This window comes from Pelodiscus sinensis, chromosome 1 (assembly GCF_052426305.1).
Source record: "Pelodiscus sinensis isolate ZL-2025 chromosome 1, ASM5242630v1, whole genome shotgun sequence".
Taxonomy (NCBI): domain Eukaryota; kingdom Metazoa; phylum Chordata; order Testudines; family Trionychidae; genus Pelodiscus; species Pelodiscus sinensis.
In genome coordinates this window covers 265320522-265339040 of record NC_143052.1, presented here as the reverse complement: position 1 = coordinate 265339040, position 18519 = coordinate 265320522, and positions in this window count along the sequence as shown.

Here is an 18519-nt window from a genome sequence, read left to right as displayed (position 1 = left end):
GGCAATTCTATGTAAGTTATTCATGCAAGAGGTCAAGGGAAGTAAACAAGGATTCTACTCTGCTTTCACATCCTATATAAGGGTAATTCTTTGGAATAAAATGTCTCGTGCTGGTTCCTCTAGTGAAATGGTTGTGGCTGTGTTATCCTAGTTATCAATTCTGCAGGGGACTATTTAAAAAATTACAACAATTTTAAAGCATATTAACATTTATATTGGTCCTGCTTCCCAATATCCTTTTGTACTCCTTTGTTTTGGACTTTGTCCAAATGTGGAGTAAATTAGAACAGATTGACTTTTCAGTCCATAAATATCATGTACATACCTACCCCCTGTTGCTCAGAAGTAGGCAGAAAGGGTATGTCTACACTACAGCACTAATTCGAATTAGTTAATTCGAACTAAGCTAATTCAAATTAGCGCATCTAGACTTAAAAACTAGTTTGAATTAGCATTTTGCTAATTCGAACTAGCATGTCCACACAGAGTGGACCCTGAACCGAGGTTAAGGATGGCCAGAAGCAGTGCCGGCAGGGCATCAGATTAGGACTTAGAGCGTGGAGTGCTGTCTCAGGCTAGCCGAGGGCTGTGCTTAAAGGGACCCGACCCTCATCCCGGACAGACAGTTCTCAGGGGTTCCCTGCTTGCAAAGCAGTCCTGGCTTGGAGTGCCCTGAGTGCCCACACTCGGCACATCACAGCACTCGGCCATCAGCCCGGCTGCACTTGCCGTAGGCTGCCATCCAGAGGGGGGGGTCAATCAAGGGGCTTCAGGAGAGCTTCCACCCTGAGGAGCCTGCAGAGCCAGCCCAGTCCTCGCCATTGGGGGCTCGTACCCCATTCCTCCCTCACCTCCTTCCACTTACCCCTCCCTAGCCCCCCTTCCTGATGTACAAAATAAAGGACACGTGTGTTTAAAAATAGAAACTCTCTTTATTGAACAAAACTCAGGGAGACTGGGAAAAGGAGGTGGGACAGGGTGTGACGGACCGGGCCGTGTCTGGGCACAGCTGAGGGCGTCCGCTCAGGGTGAATTGCTCAAATCCGGGGCTCCTTACAGCCCCCAGACTGGTGACCACTCCAAACAGGCCACAAACCAGTCCCACAGAGCGCTTCAGCTGCCTGTCTGAAGCCTCACGAGCAAAACCCCTCCGACACCCCAGCAATATCTGTGCACCAGATGGCCCCGGGCCTCATACACAGGTGGGGGGTCCTAGCACCCAATCCCACCTACCCTGAAAAAGCTCTGTCCAGTTCCAAGAAACCAGCCACAGATCCCTGGTCAATTTACCCTCTGGACCTTACCCACAAATCACGCTGGGCCAATCCTTTAGAATCTATATCTAAAGGTTTATTATGACAAGAAAGAAAAGCCTGAGAGTAAGGTTGTTAAAGAATAGTACGTTACATGCACCGAATCTCCCAGTCCTCGATGCAGGCACTAGCAGAGATGTTACAACTGCTGGTTTAAAAGTCCTTGTTACACATCCTAGCATCAGGATGGGTTCACAGGTCTTCCGGGCTCTTCGATCCCTGCAATGCTGCCTCTGGGATGAAGTGCTGAGCTGAGAACAAAATGGCATCGACCACATTGCCTCTTTATACCTCCTTCCTGGCCTCTTCTTGTATGCAGCAGGTCACCTGGTCAGAGGCCAATCTCTGTGTTTCCTGCTGGCTGCTCTCAGGTGACAGCCCCCATTCTTTGGGTGTGTCCTTGGCCCATCAAGTGCCATTGTCCCACAGGGCCTGGCTAATCAGCCTGTCCATAGCAATGCTTAACCACATTCAGAGAAATATTCAGCTTCCACACAGATTACAGATTCCTACCTACACACAAAGACATTATACACTCACATAAATAGCGTACATAAGATCAGCAAACAATAAGCTCCCATTCAATACCCCACATGGCTCCCTTTTATACCAATTTCTGGGGCCAACTCCCCCACCTAGGGGTGCAGCAGCGATCTGGCTGCTTCCCTCCAATTCGGTAATGTGACACAGGGGAAGAGAGAGGGTGGGAGAAGGGAGGGCAACTAAAATGATCAGGGGTTTGGAACAGGTCCCATATGAAGAGAGGCAAAAGAGACTAGAACTTTTCAGCTTAGAAAAGAGGAGACGGAAGGGGGATATGATAGAGGTCTATAAAAGCATGAGTGGTGTGGAGAGGGTGCATAAAGAAAAATTCTTCATTAGTTCCCATAATATAAGGACTAAAGGACACCAAATGAAATGAATGGGTATCAGGCTTCAAACTAACAGAAAGTTCTTCTTCACAAAGCAAATAGTCAACCTGTGGAACTCCTTGCTGCAGGAGGCTGTGAAGGCTAGAACTAGAACAGAGTTTAAAGAGAAGTGAGATAAAGTCATGGAGGTTGGGTCCATGCAGTGGTATTAACCAGGGGGTAGAAATAGTGTCCCTGGCCTCTGTTTGTGGAAGGCTGGAGATGGATGGCATGAGACAAATGGCTTGGTCATTGTCTTCGGTCCATCCCCTCTAGGGTACCTAGTGTTGGCCGCTGTCGGCAGACAGGCTACAGGGCTAGATGGACCTTTGGTCTGACCCAGTATGGCCATTCTAAGCTCAGGGCTCAGGGTCGGGAGTCTCAGTGGACCACCTTGATTTTCATGCAAACCTGCTCCTGGGTGGCCAGGCTGGCAGCTCTCCTGCCCTAGACGGCCGCTTTCCTGTGCCTAGTGCGGAGGTCGTGGATGAGGTCCATGATGTCTGCTCTAGACCAGGCAGGCGCCCGCCTCTTGTGGACCTGGGCAGGCTCCCGGGAGCCACCAGTCTGGTCCCGGGAAGAGGCAGAGGGTTGGGTGGCAGCGGGTGGCTGGCTCGAGCTGTGCCAGGTGCAGGGTCTGCTGGCTGGGTGCTGGCAGTCTTGCACCTGGCACGGGCACCGTAGCCAGCCCGTGCCCCTTTAAGGGCTCCAGGGCCGGGAGGGGGGCATACGAGTTTCCCTGGTGGTGACCAGAGTGGCCACCAGGGAATGCTGGGGAGGGCTAGCCTCCCACTAGTTTGAATTAAGTGGCTACACGGCCCTTAATTCGAACTAGTTAATTCGAACTAGGCGTTAGTCCTTGTGGAATGAGGTTTACCTAGTTCGAATTAAGCGCTCCGCTAGTTTGAATTAAGTTTGAAGTAGCGGTTCACGTGTGTACCGCCTATCAAAGTTAATTCGAACTAACGTCTGTTAGTTCGAATTAACTTTGTAGTGTAGACATACCCAAAGTGTTTTAAGCAAGCACCTCTCTGGGTAAGGTAATAGTTAGAGGCTGGTTGAGTGTGCTTTACTGGTAAATTCAACACTTGGAGTCCAGGCCCTGCTTACAAGTGAGAAACTAACCAAGATTTATCATCGTACGCACCACCTTAGTTTAATTTGTTGTATTTTAGCTTGATATATCACCATAGTAGGTTTGGGGCTGTAAATCAATGTGTACTACTTTAAAATGTCTAGGGAAGCTGAAAACTCATGATTAAAACATGCATAGTTTTGTCATATTATGTTCTGTATGTTTGATATGTTGTGTTATGTAAGTACGAAGATGTAGTGCACTTTGGTGCTAAAAAATGTAGAACACTATACAATAATTTTCACCTGGGAAATCACAAGCAGATCAGTCACACATTGGCTTTCCAGGAACAGCAAAAATTGAAACCACCACCAAGGAATATTTGCTGCAGACATTTCTCTTGTTACTGTATGCCATTTGATAGCAAACAATATGGTGTCAGTAGGTCATAAATTGTAATAAATATGTGCAACTTCTAATGATAGGAGTATCTTTTTTTTTTTTTGTGGCTGAAGGCGTTATAGAGTTTATTACAGGTTATCTACTGAAAAACAGCAACTGAAGTACACTAACTTAAAAAACCCCTCAGCTATGCATCCTTCACTCAAGCAAAACTGTCACTGAAACCAACAGCCAAACGTGTTTTATTGTTGAAGCCAATGTGAGGTTCATCTTCACAAGAATTGCACAGCTGGTCATACAGAGATGGATTAAGATTTCCTGAGGACCTGGGCACAAAGAACCTTTGGGCCTCCACTCCCTCCTCATTTGGAGCTTGGTCCTCATTCCTCCTCTCTCCTTTTCTTCCCCCACCTCACCTTTCTTCTCCACTGCTTTTCCCCTTTCCCCCCATCCACCTTCTTCCTCCATTACCTGCCTCCCTTCCCCACTGACTCCTTCCCTCATCCCTTTCCCACTGATTATCTCTGCACGTCCCCACTTCCCTTCTCTTCCCCCACCATGCTCCCTTTCTCTTGCCACAAAGCTCCATTCCACTGTGTCTCTTCCCCCATCTCTTCAAAATCTGAGCACAGCTGCTCATCACTGACAGAGATGGGGTAGGGACAATGGCATGTGGCACTATGTGCATCCCGTACTCCTCATCCCTGTTTGGGGGGAGGGCATTACCATCCCCAGATTATGTCTCTGTTGTCTTCTCTAAGACAGATTTCCTTTATTAAAATGTGAGAGGGGTGTAGAGGGGCCAGAGCCCTATTGACCTCCCAGTCCTAGTACCCTGGGCCCCCTGAAACTCCACCAGCCCCACAGGGGGGAACAAAGATGGGGATACTCTTAGGGCACCTTAGTACCCTGCCCAAGGCAAGTGTAGGATCTGCCCCCACCCCAGTGACCCAGGCTCCCTGGGCCAGCTGCCACATGCCCAGCTTGAAGTGGCTTCTCTCATATAAGGGGTTTACAGTTTGGCGAAATGATTCTCAGACCTTGGGCAACAAGATGCAAATGTTCAAACTGTTCATACTAACAGAAAGGAAAATCCGTTGCTTTCTCTCTTTTGCATCATGTCTTGAAATTTTTATTGGCAATTCATTTATCAATATAACACTGCAATAAAACAGGTAAAGTTTAAACTTGCATGAGCTATAAAGTTTGAATTAGAGTAGAGACAGAATACTGAGTATTCCCCATACTGAGAACTGCAGAACAGACAGTTTGTTGGATCTTTTTTTGTAGTCCTTTTGTGAGGGTAAAAAAACCTAAACATCTGTAACTATGCCTGGGAGATCTCTTGCAGCAAATGCTCAAACCAAATGAAATTGGAAAAATCCATTAATGTGGAGTCTTTGCTAGGGTATCTGATTGAAAGAATAAAGCAAAGAGGCTTAATAAAATAGTGGTGATAATAATTACTAAGCAGTAGCAATGGACTGAGAGAAAAAAAATTTTGGTCTCCCTGATAAAAAGGGCAGAATCTTCAAGATGCATATGTAAAGCAGGCTTCTAGGAATATATCTATACTGCATGCTTATTTTCAAGTAAGCTATTCCACAAAGAAAACTCCAAAATAGCTTATTTTGAAATAGCACATCCACACTACAGGGAAGTCTCAAAATTAGTCTGAGGCAGGTTTCCTTAATGCAGATGTGCTACCTCAATTTAGAGCCCTGGGAGGCACTGGGGAGTAATTACTTTGAATGGCCCTGGAGAGGAGTTATTTTGCAATACTACTGCTATTCCAAAAGAGCTATTTTTGAATAAGTATTATTCCTCATGGAATGAGGTTTGCAGAAGTCAGAATAAGCCATCCGTTATTTTGAAATAATTTTGAAATAACGGAATTGCTATGTAGATGTTCTCATTGTTATTTCGGAATAACGGCCCTTATTCTGAAATAATGCTGCTGTGTAGATGCACTGTAGCAGATTTGGTTGGCCAAATTAGGGATAATACAAATCAACTGAAGCACATCTCTACATTTGCTTCATTCACTTTAGGAGATATTGAGGCTTTAGGATTTCAAGAGGTTATGATTGAGATCTTGGACTATTTCTCATTTTAAGTTTCATTATTTTGAGTGACTATTTAATTGGGGATCTGCATATCATAGTGTAATTGCATGTTCTACATTTTTGTTTATTCCTGAAAGGAAGTTCTCTCTTTATAATTACTTAATATCAGAAGAATAAGAGAATTAAGGACAAAGCTTAATAACTATGAAGAATTACAGAAAATAAGTCTATCTACCCATGCCTGACCCAGGAACTTTGAGAATACGGAAAGCCAAAAACATTCTTAATAAAGCTTGAGTGAATAATAAATGTTTAGGTTCATTGACAATTCAAAGTAATACAATTATTAAGAAGGATAAGGATGAAGAGGGTTGCACCAAAATCAGCATGTTTCAGAAAATTGAAAAAGTCAAATATTTGAGTTGTACCACCATTCATTTTGACACAACTGCATTTTTTCTTGATGATTTCAACTATTTTCACAAAAAGAATACCAAGAACTAGATTAACAAAATACTGGGAGGAGGGGCAGGTTAAGAGCAGGAAAAGAAGTAAGAAAAACTAGTTGTATAATCTTTAGACCAATGGTTAAGGTAGTCACTTTGGTTACTGGAGAGACTATTCCCATAGCCCAGTGGACTTAGGTTAATTAGGCACAGGTGGAGAATTGAATTAAGGATGTTAAGGACTAGTCGATTAGTTGACTCTCCGATAAGCAAATGCTTATTGGATAATCAACAGGATAGTCAACTAGTTGCTTCCCTCAGCTTGCTGCCTCTATCAGATAGAGGCAGCAAAGGGAAGGGAAGAGGGGGGTACTTCAAAGCAGCAGTGCTGCATGGAGCCCATGATCAGCCATGCAGCACTCGCCCCAGGCTCCATGCAGCGCTGCCTTTTGATACACCACAGTGGAGTTTCAAAGAGGGAAGCACTGCACGGAGCCTGGGGGCAGCTGGGGAGTTCCCAGCTGATCCCGAGCTCTTTTCGGCACTGCCTCTTTGAAATGCCTCAGTGGACAGCACTGCATGGAGCAAAGGACAGCACTGCATGGAGCAAATATGCATTGACTATTCGACTAGTGAATTACACTATACTTAACATCCTTAAATTGAATGTGGATTTCCTACTTATCCCAAAATAATACAATAGTATAATAGCCACATTTTATAAAGGTTAATGTCTGTCACAGGCTTTTTGTGAATCTTGTCTTTGCTTTTTTAAAATGCCCCAAATCAAAATAAGTATCTTCAGGTTGTGCCAAAAGGAAATATTTTGATTAAGCATTACCAAAACATTGAATTTCTCAGTTCAGTCAAAACTATTCAGAAAACTTAACATGCATTCACAAATAGCTTCAGGTTGACTGAAATAATATTTTTGGTGAAATTCTATTCCCAAAACAATTTGCTCAGCTATAATCCCTAAAACTATTCACTCTCTCTGTGCTTCACTCTAGCACTTCTTTTTCAGATGTTCTACTCCTCCTCTGCAGCTGCCCTTGGTGTTTTAGCTTCCTGCGCCATATTTAAAGAAAAGCACATATAACATGTCCATTTTTATTTTGCCAATCCAGCCTTGGCATAATTTATAATTTAAACAGGGTGTATGTATCAAAAAGGAAGAAGAAGGATAGACAAGGATGTCAACCTGATTATCCCCCAAAGTTTGTTAAAATGTCAACGTTTTATATTTTATAGGAGATCACTGAAAATATATACCTTGTTAGCTTAGACTTGTAAGTGACAGTATGGAGACATCTTTGCACATAAGGCCAATACTTTGAGGGGGTAGGGAGGGTTAATACTTTTGCCTGCCCTCTTAAAAACCAACCAACCAACCAACCAACCAACCAACCAAGCAAACAAACAAACAAACAAACAAACAAACAAACAAACAAACAAACAAACAAAAACCCACTGTTGTCTCTTTTCAGTTTACAAGCATTTTTATCTGTTTAATGGTAGGACTGATCTATCACTGCTTCTACAAAGCAGCCTGGAGATTTTTTTTTAAGTGAAAGCAAATTGAATAAAACGCATCAGGTGTGAAATGATGTATTAATTGCATTCTAACCACAATTGACATGGTGTAACTCAGAAAACATAGAATTATCTTGTTCAGTGTTTTGTAAGTGGCATTGTTAACCTAAAAAGAATCGGTGTTTAAAATTCACATAAATGTTCCACATCTACAAAATTACTGAGAAATGTATTTAACAAAATTGTGCTATTCCCTTTTTTCCATAATTATACTTACATACATGGCACATTTATCATAGATTTTCTTTCAACAGTGTTGTATTTAGAGACAGAGATGGACTTAGACCTATATATTTTTTTTTACACATGGTTCTCTGATAAGGCACAGTTTTTGTCATCCTTTTAGACAAACATGTACATAGACTATAACAGTCAACACCATTTTATTGAACATATTATGTGATGATTGGACATTTTAATTTTCCAAATATAGATTAAAGGACAAGTTGTACTGATGGTAGGGCCAAGATATTCCTGTACTGGTTGAACCTCCCTTGTCTGCCACCCTCGGGACCTGAGTGGTACCAAACCACAGAATTTTCCGGACAAGTTGAGCTCCCGGTTCCCTATCCGGGTATAGGGTTCTGCTCCTAGCTGGGGCTGTGCTCTGTATCACCTTCCCCACTGTGTTCAGCCTCCTCTTCCCCTACACTGCACCAGCCCCAGACAGAGACCGCATCACTGCCTTCACCCCCCACAGTGCCTGGTTGGGCTGCGTGCCCAGATGCTGGCCCCGTTGACTTCAGCCCTGGCCTGGGCATTGCTCCTGAATTCCAGTCCTGCTGCCAGCCCTGCTACCTCCAGCCCTGACAAGGACTACAGCCCTCACACCATGCCCTGGCTGCTGGTCCCACTGCTTCCAGCCCTGGCTGGGTCTATACTCCTGGCCTTAAGCTTCTGAACCTGACTGGCTCGGGCTTTCTGGTGCAGCAACATCCATGGTCCTGCCTTACATTTTATATATTTTTTATTTACCTATATTTGATCCCCCTGCCACTGCAAAAGAAGGTTGGGTTTTAATAAATGTTTCCCGCTTTCTTGATTGCAGGATTATAACTTTCAGGACATAATTCTTTAAAAATTCTGAATTATCACTCACAGTTTTTCTGTTTAAATATATTCTCTTAGCTGATCTGGCTTAAAATTATTTTAGTCTCCAGGTAATTACCGATTTTATTCAATTTTCACATTATATATAGTCGCACACATTCACACATACACATATATAATAAAGAGCTTAACACATATTGTAACGAAGGGTATGTCTACACTACCCCCCTAGTTCGAACTAGGGGGAGTAATGTAGTCGTACGGAGTTGCAAATGAAGCCCAGGATTTCAATTTCCCGGGCTTCATTTGCATAAAGCCGGCCGGCGCCATTTTTAAATGCCGGCTAGTTCGGACCCCGTGCCGCGCGGCTACACGCAGCACGGACTAGCTAGTTCGGATTAGGCTTCCTAATCCAAACTAGCTGTACACCACGAGGCGTACAGCTAGTTCGGATTAGGAAGCCTAATCCGAACTAGCTAGTCCATGCCGCGTGTAGCCGCGCGGCACGGGGTCCGAACTAGCCGGCATTTAAAAATGGCACCGGCCGGCTTTATGCAAATGAAGCCTGGGAAATTCAAATCCCGGGCTTCATTTGCAACTCCGTATGACTACATTACCCCTCCTAGTTCGAACTAGGGGGGTAGTGTAGACATACCCTAAGAGAGTTAGGGTTAAGGGAGGTAGTTAAGGAAGCAAACTAGACTCAAGAACTCAAGAATCTATGGATTAGGCATGGAACTATATTTGTCAAAGTTGCAGAAACTATCTGAAGCCTGCAGCCCAAACAACCATAGGGGAAGGTTGCAGATGAAACTGGAATAATAGGAACTTCACACTAGTTATTAAAAGAAAGCAGAAAGCCTGCAAGGGATGGGATGAGAAGAAGAGGAGATGGATCAGCAACAGTAACTCTTGGAAGTCAGAAAGCACAGGGAATATTTGAGATCTGCAAAAAACCCAAGTAGAGCAGAATCTTGAAGAACAAATGAAAAACCAATAGTAAATGTTTTTATAGACATATAAATAATTTTTAAAAATAAAAAGAGGTTGGACTGAGAAGTACTAAGAATGGATTAGAAATGAAAAATCAACTTGAATGTTTAAAAAGGACAATGAGGAAGTTAGTAGCAATAGCAAAATTGCTAATGGAAACAAGAATACGGAAATAGAAGTTACTATATCCAAGGTGGAAGTTAAACTTAAACAACTTAATAGGTCCAAATCAAGGGCCCAGACACAGTCTTCATCCAACAATGTTAAAGGAAATGGCACTTGAAATTGCAAGCCTAATGCAGATGTCCATATACAGGGCTGCAGTACCCTATGACTCAAGAATTGCTAATACAGTACTTATTTTTTTGGGGTGGGGTGGGAGGGAGGGAAGAAGTGTTCCAGGATAATACTGGCCTTTTATTTTTAACTCCATTGTACATAAGGCCTTACAACAAATTTAGAATGAGAGAGGAGTTAAAGACATATCAGTAAATGTTAATTAGGATAAAATACAACATGGTCTGTGTAGGCAGTGGGACACAACCTCCTCCATTGGCATCTAGCTGGCTGAACATATCCCTCTGCTTTTCCCTTTCCCTTGACCCTAGCTCTCTTATTTATTATTTATCTTAAACACTTAATTATGCCTTCTTGTTATGTTCTTTGGTATGTCAAGCAATGCAATTTATGGTTAGGTTTGTTGTTAGGTCAAGGCCATAAGGCCAGACTTTGCCTAGAAACCATATTGCTTAATATATGCTTATGAATATGTATGTAGCCTATGGAATGAGTGTTAAGTGTGAATGGGAATACCCAGTCAAAGGCAGTTTAGGATCTGTAATCTTTTAAGTCAAACAAAGACCCTGTAACGTGTATAAACCAACGGACAAGCAGCCAGGAAAATCTCTCTCTCGGACAAGATGTAACAGAACAGTAAAAACCTGGGACCGGCCTAGTTAAAGTAAAGCCTCCTGGAAATCTGAAGCGTTCTCCCAGGGAACTTCATGGCGGAGTGTCTGGGAAGCTGACATCTGGCCAGCATGCCAGGGACCTGCAAAATCAAAAGTGATCTATACTATACTTACAGCCTGCCTCCAAACTGCCAGCATGAATGTGATGTCTGTGTGAGAGTATTACCTTACTGTTAAGAATCTGTACCAATAAACAGCTCCAAAAGCAATACTGCTCTAGCCCACCCTTTGTCCAGGTTTGTTGCTCAGCAAGTCTAAGGAAGTGCAACAGGTTTTACTACAAAGGTAGATAATTCCAGACTAACTTTATCTCCTTCTCTGAAAAGATAACTGCTTTAATATATATATATATATATATATAATCTACCTTTTTGGTGCTATTCCATACTATTCCACATGTTACATTATTTAGATACATTGGAGAAAATGAAGATTAAAATGAAAATTGAAAGTTGGCTAAAGAACTTGGATAAAAGGAAGATTATAAGATTATACTGAAAGAGGAACTGTCAGACTCATGGGAGATTACTAGTGGAGTTCTTCAGGGCCTGATCGTGGGATAAAACTTATTTAACATTTTCCCTTATGACATTGGCACAAACAATGGGAATATGTGTAGCCAACAGTGACCCGCTACCCCAGTTTCTCCAATCCTTCTCTTGTATTTCTAGCTCTTTCAGCTGTGGTTTAAGTAAGTTTCCTATTGTATTGAACAAAGGTGGTTTAGGCAGTTCCTGTTATGAACAGGCCCGATGTTAGCAGCCTGCCTGGAAAAGCCACATCACTTTAATATAATTATATGTAATTTGTCAAAGTGTGCATGAGGAAGTGTGAGTGAGACCCGCCAATTATAAGGCAAAATGACATATAATACCCTTTAAGGAAGGAAAGGATCCTGCAAAATGCTTAAATTAATGTGCCTGGTGACCAAGTCTCTCTCTCTCTCTCTGACAAGATGTAACAGGACTCCAAGCCTGAGACTGGACTGAAAGAAGTAGAGCCCTCCCCCAGATCTGAAGGGATCCCCAGGGACTCTCTTCACTTTCATGGTTGATCTCCAGGAAGCAGACACCTGTCCAGTATCAGCCACCTGTGAAATTGAAAGTAATGTACACTGCACCTGCACCTTCCCTCTAACCTACCAGCATGTATGCAGTGTGTGTGAGTGTACTGTCTTACCATTAAGAATCTGTACTAATAAACAAAGCTTAGTACTGCTCGAGTTTACCCTTTGCCCAAGTTTATTCCTTGGCTGATTCCAAGGACAGGTAACAGTATGCTAATAAAACTTTTGACACAAAGTTGGGAGGTATAGCTAATATGGAGGAAGACCTGAATTTGTATAAGAAGATCTGGATAATCTCTAAAATTGAAGTAATAAAAAACAGATGTAATTTTATAGGGCATAGTGTGAGACCAAGCACTTAAGAATATCCAATAAGAATTTTTGATATAAGATGGGGACTTTTCATTTTGAAGAAACACATCAGAGGAGAAATAGGGTGTATCAGTTTATCATAGGAGGACTATAAACTACCAATATGATGTTGTTGGGAAAAAGGCTAATGCAGTCCCAAGATAAATTGGGCAAGGTATTTCTAATAGAGATAAGGAAATGTTATCACAATTAAGGAAGCGCTTGTGATACATTATCTGGAATACAATATGCAATTCTGCTCCTCCATGTTTAATAAAGAAAGATTAATTCCAACTGGAACAGGCACAGAGGAAGGTTACTAGGATGATGAGAGAAGAAGTGAACCTATCTCACGAGAGAAGACTCAAGGAGCTTGGCTTGTTTAACTTAATGAATTGAAGACTGAAGGGAGAATAAGACTGTTCTCCATAAGTATATTAGAGGAATGAACACTAGGGAAAGGGAGAGTTATTTAAGCTAATTGCCGGTGTTGACACAAAACCAAATGGATATCAACTGCCCATTAACATGTTTAGGTTTGAAACCAGATGCATGTTTATAACAATCAGAAGAGAGAAATTCTAAAAAAGGCTACCAAAGAATCATAGTTGGGGGGAAAAAAACCCTTCAGGACTGATCTTAATAAGTTTATGGAGGATGAGGTTGCCTACAATGTCCTACAATGGTCCCTCTGGAAATGGCCCCAGAGGAGGGCTCTGAGATGTTGCAAAGGATTCTTTCTCAAGTGGCTGGCTGGTGATCTTGCCGACATGTTCAGGGTCTAATTGATCAGCATGTTAGGAGTTGGAAAGGAATTTTCCAAAAAGCCAGATTGGCAGAGACCCATTCTTTCCCCTTCCTCTGTAGCATGGTGCACAAGTCACATGCTGGTTTGAACTATAGTTAATAGTGGACTCTGTGTAACTTGAAATCTTTAAATCATAATTTTCTAGTTAACCGAGTTCCTTACACAACAAATGAGCCTGCCACAAAAATAAAAAATGGCCTAGTCTGACCTCGTTCTCCCTATTGGAACAATCTAACATGGAATAGCTGCTTTCTCTGACAAGCAAAATGAGTATGGGCTATTTTGTTATTGTCAGACACTGACATCGGGCATATGGCATCTTTTATAGTAAGTGCTTATTTAGAGGGCACCCGAGCATGCCAGAGTATATTTTGGTTCTGCCTTGGATGGTAGGGGAAGTTTAAACAGCATTGTACAATTCAAAGAGGACACACACAAAGTATATTGTAAGCACTGGTCAGGTATTAGCTGCATTTAGAGATGCAGTCTTTTCCAGTTGAGTTTACTTTAGGGTAGACTATTGAGGAAAGAGTGTTTGTATGACCCTACATTGTAAGAAGTGTAAGAAATATGATTATCTCTTTCAGGCAACAGCTTGGATAATAAATTTATGAAAGGAGATAAGATTTTAATTTGAGAAATACCCTGTACTAAACATCCAAGAGTGCTACAGGATATGTGTATAATTCGTTTCAACATTATTATTATACTTCATCACAATTTACTGGTGAGGGATGATCATTTGAAAGTAGGGTTATGGAGCATGCAATATTAAAGAACTTATTTCCCATGTGAATGCTTAGATTACAGTTCAAGTCAGTATTGTGCCAGTTTTCCATCTGACATTTTATTGTGCTAGTATTTTCATCTTGTCTCATTCGGAGGCTGATGCTTAAATACTTTGGCAAAAATCACTGAATATTTTAAAGTTTGCAACTAACTGCCTACTTATTACAAACCACAGGGTACATCTGTATTTCCTCTGGTTGTTAGAGACACATTTTATTATTCAGCAATGTAGGCTTCTCAGAAATGGAAAGCTGGTATGAAAATAAGACTGCTGTAGGAATTTGTCCATAAATTAGCTGCTTCAGTGCCATGCCATCAGCACACTAAGGGTCACCAACCCAACAAATATGACAAATGGTATGTCATCATATGCAGCATCCATACTAACAAGCTATGTTCCAAGCAATCTTCAGTAAACTAAGTATCCAAAACATTGCCAAATCATCCCCCTGAAACAAGTATTATTGGGATTATTTTCTAAGCAACCACCGTGTAATTTTTTTATCCTTATATTGTCTTCCTAATTTTTCCATTTCTTAAATGTAAAAGAGAACTGATCCACAGAATACAGATCTCAATTCAGGGTCTATTTTTTCAATACCACTCAGAATGTCAAGTTTGTTCTGTATCAGTAAGATTTATTCCCACACATAGAAAACTTTGTTATCATTGAACAACATTAACTCTATTGTATTTCCTCACAAGATAAACTCTAAAGAACAAAGAAACTGATAAATTAAGTATTCAGTCTAAACACAAAACCAATGTCCATGCATTAATCTACCACACCAACACAATAATCTCTCAACTCAAAAACAAACAAACAAACAAACAAAAAAGATATTAAATGCTTTTACATATCTGTCATAACAAATAAATTACAGAACAGGGAACTATCTGGTGCCTGCTTCAGAGTACCAGTTCACATTAGGGAATAGGTTAATAATTCTTTACATACCTATCTATAATGTGTAGTCAAAAGTAATTGTGTGATCATGAGAGACTATTATTAGAGTGGCACATGTTGGCAGTCTTATCCTGCCAGTACTAATATATATTTTTTATTTCTAAATATTACGGAAGAAAACTTTCCAACTAAAAAATTGCATCTAATGGGGGAAATTCTATATAAGATCTTGTTTTGAGAGATAAAGAGGAACTGAGTATAGAACTAAATATTAATGATAATTCAAGTATTTGTAATCATGACTTGATCACATTTATAATGTGAAAATTGAATAAAATGGCCAATTTCCTACAAATTAAAACAATTATAAGCTACATCAGCTAAATGGATATATTTAAACAGAAAAAAGTGAGTGACTGGGAATTGGGAATTTTTAAAGAATTATTTATTAGATATCCTGAAAGTTATAATCCTGTAATCAAGAAAGAAGGAAGCATTTATTAAAAGTCACCCTTCTTTTGCAGTGGCAGGGGGATCAGACATAGCTCAATAACAAATAAATAAAATGGAAGAAAGGTGAGATTGAAAGTAATAAATAAAAATCAGAATCTAGGAATTATAGAAAATTGATAACAAAAACAAAGGAACACATGGAAAATCTATTCCCTGCAGAGTTAAAAAGTACCTCTTAACAACAAAAAGAATCCTAACTATAATATTGTTTCATTTGTAGATGAAAGTGGAATTATCAAGAATAATGCAGAAAAGGTAGAAATATTTTTTTCTGTATTCTAGAAAATATAAATCCATTGTACTTATATCTCAAAGGATGATAAATACCAGTTACTGAAATTAGCGATTTTTAAATCAGCAGTGTTAAATAACTAGTATTCAAGAATTTTGGAAGAGTTGGTTGTGGAGATTGCTGGATCATTACTGTTGATTTTTAGCAAGTCTTGAAACACTGAGGAAGTTCCAGAAGACTGTAAGAATGTTGTGCCAATATTTTTTTAAAGGGGGTGACTTGAGTACTTATAAATCAGTTAGTTGGCCATTAATCCCACACAAGATAATGAAGTGGCTGATATTAATAAAGAATAAACAGAAGGTAATATTATTAATTCCATACATTTATGGAAAATACTGTCAAAATAAATCTCTACCCTTTTGGAGGAGACTGATTGGTTGATTAAAGTAATTGTGTTGATGGACTATATAGTGTTCTAACTAAGCTGTAAGGCAGCACAGCTTCACAGATGATTAATGAGCCCCGCCCAGTCAGAGGCTCAGGGCTCTGTGCACAGAGCTGACTGACTGGGTGGGGCTGATCAGTCACTTATGAATTTTTGTTGTCGCACAGTTTAGAGGGGACATTTAGATTTCTGTAAGGCATTTGACTTGGTACCATACATTTGACTAAAGAACCCTAGATTTTAAAATTAAGAAGGCACACATTAAATGAATTAAAAGCTAGCTAACTAATAGGTCTCAAAATGAAACATAACTATAAATGGTCAATCATTAAACAAGTATATTTCTAGTGGAGCCCTTCTGGAATTGATCCTTGGCCTTATACTATCCCATATTTTTATTAATAACCTGGTGGAAAACATAACACACATCACTAATAAAGTCTGCAGAAGACAAAAATCAGGACAGTAGTAAATAATGAAGAAGGAAAGAGGTCACTAATACAGAGCAATCTGGATAATTTAGTAATGTGGGTGCAAGCAAACAATACACATTTTAAGATGATTAAATGTAGACATATGCATTTGAGAAAAAAAAATGTGGCCGTACTTACAGAATGGGGGACTCTATCCTGGGAAACAGTTATTCTGAAAAAAAAAAATTAGGGTCATGGTGGATGGTCCACTGGCAACACTTTGGCCAAAGTGCTAATGCAATCTTGAGATGTATAAACATGGGACTCTAGAGTAGGAGCCGAGAGATTTTCTCTGTATTTAACACTGGGTTGTTACTGGAATACTTTATGCAATTCTGGTGCCCACAATTCGAGAACAATGTTGATAAATTGAAGAGGGTTCAGAGAAGAGCCACGACAATTTTTCTTCTTCAGAAAACATAACTTTTTAGTGAAAGATTCAAGGAGCTCAATAGAATTAGCTGGAGAGAGAGAAGGTAAAGGCATGACTTAATTAGAATTTAAGCAACTAATTGGGGAGCAAATATTTAACAATGAGCTCCTCAATCTAATAGAAAAAGGTATGACATGAACCAATGTCTGGAATTTCTAGCTAAGTAAATTCATACTAGAAGTAAAGCATGCATTTCTCATAATAAGAGTGATAAAGGTTGTGGTGGATTCTTTATCAATGACAAATTTTAAATCAAGAATGGGTATTTTTATAAAAGTTATGCTCTGGGGTTGGGGTGGGGTAGATGAGTGGGTAGAGTTTCCATGATGAGCATAATAAAGAAGATCAGACTCAGGAACTTAGCCTAGATGACTACTGATAGAAATGTAGCCGTGTTAGTCTGGGGTAGCTGAAGCAAAATGCAGGACAATGTAGCACTTTAAAGACTAACAAGATGGTTTATTAGATGATGAGCTTTCGTGGGCCAGACCCACTTCCTCAGATCAAGATTTTTGATCTGAGGAAGTGGGTCTGGCCCACGAAAGCTCATCATCTAATAAACCATCTTGTTAGTCTTTAAAGTGCTACATTGTCCTGCATTTTGCTTTAGATTACTACTGATTGTCCCATCTGTTCTTGGAATCTATTATTCTATTCACCTATAACATTCTGTGCGTGAATTCTACAATGTTCAACAAACTGTCAACTTCAGGACACTAATTCAAAGAACAAAAAATAGAAAGATTAATATTGACATAAAACTGAAAGAGGGAATTGTGAGTTTATGACAAAGCTCTGACTCTCACTCCCAGCACAAAACAAAACAGAATATTTTCAGCTATTTCTATAGCATCAAAAGTCACTTGGATTAGTCACAGAGTTATCATAAGTTCTGAAGCTAGACACAACAGCTGGCATCTATGTCACAGCCTATATCCATATAGATTGAATGGATGACTCCACGCTATGCTATAAATACTCTCAGTATAGCTGGTTTTGCACTCCAGCCTGTGTGCTATGATAATGAACATGGTATACATAATAGGTAGATATTGACTTTTCTCTTAATTGTATTCTGTAACTCACCCACCAGGTGGACATATTAGATATAAAAATTGAAATGGAATACTCCTGCATGTGAGGTCAGAAGCTAACATCTTCTTACCCCTTCCCAAGACAAGACTGATTTAGCTAAACCTTTTAGCTGGTCTGTGTTGTACAAACCATGTTTGGGCCTAATGTGGACAACAGTTGAGTTGATCAACAAATGAAAAATGATGACCAAATTTGAACAAAACCCTATACTGCTGAGATAAACATCCACCACTCCCATAGAATCATCAAACTGATACAGTGATAGAAATGTAGCCGTGTTAGTCTGGTGTAGCTGAAACAAAATACAGGATTATGTAGCACTTTAAAGACTAACAAGATGGTTTATTAGGTGATGAGCTTTCGTGGGCCAGACCCACTTCCTCAGATACAGATATTGTTATAGATATTGATAACTTGACCTATTAATGTTTTCTTTTTCTCTCATCATCTCTATGGCAGTTCAGAAGGTATCCCGAGTTGTGAGCCCATCCTGCCTTTGAATCTTCCTCCTGCATCCCTGTGGCATTTTCTAGTTGCACCTAAGAGTTATTTGGCCAAAGTTTCACCTTCTTTTTTCATACAGA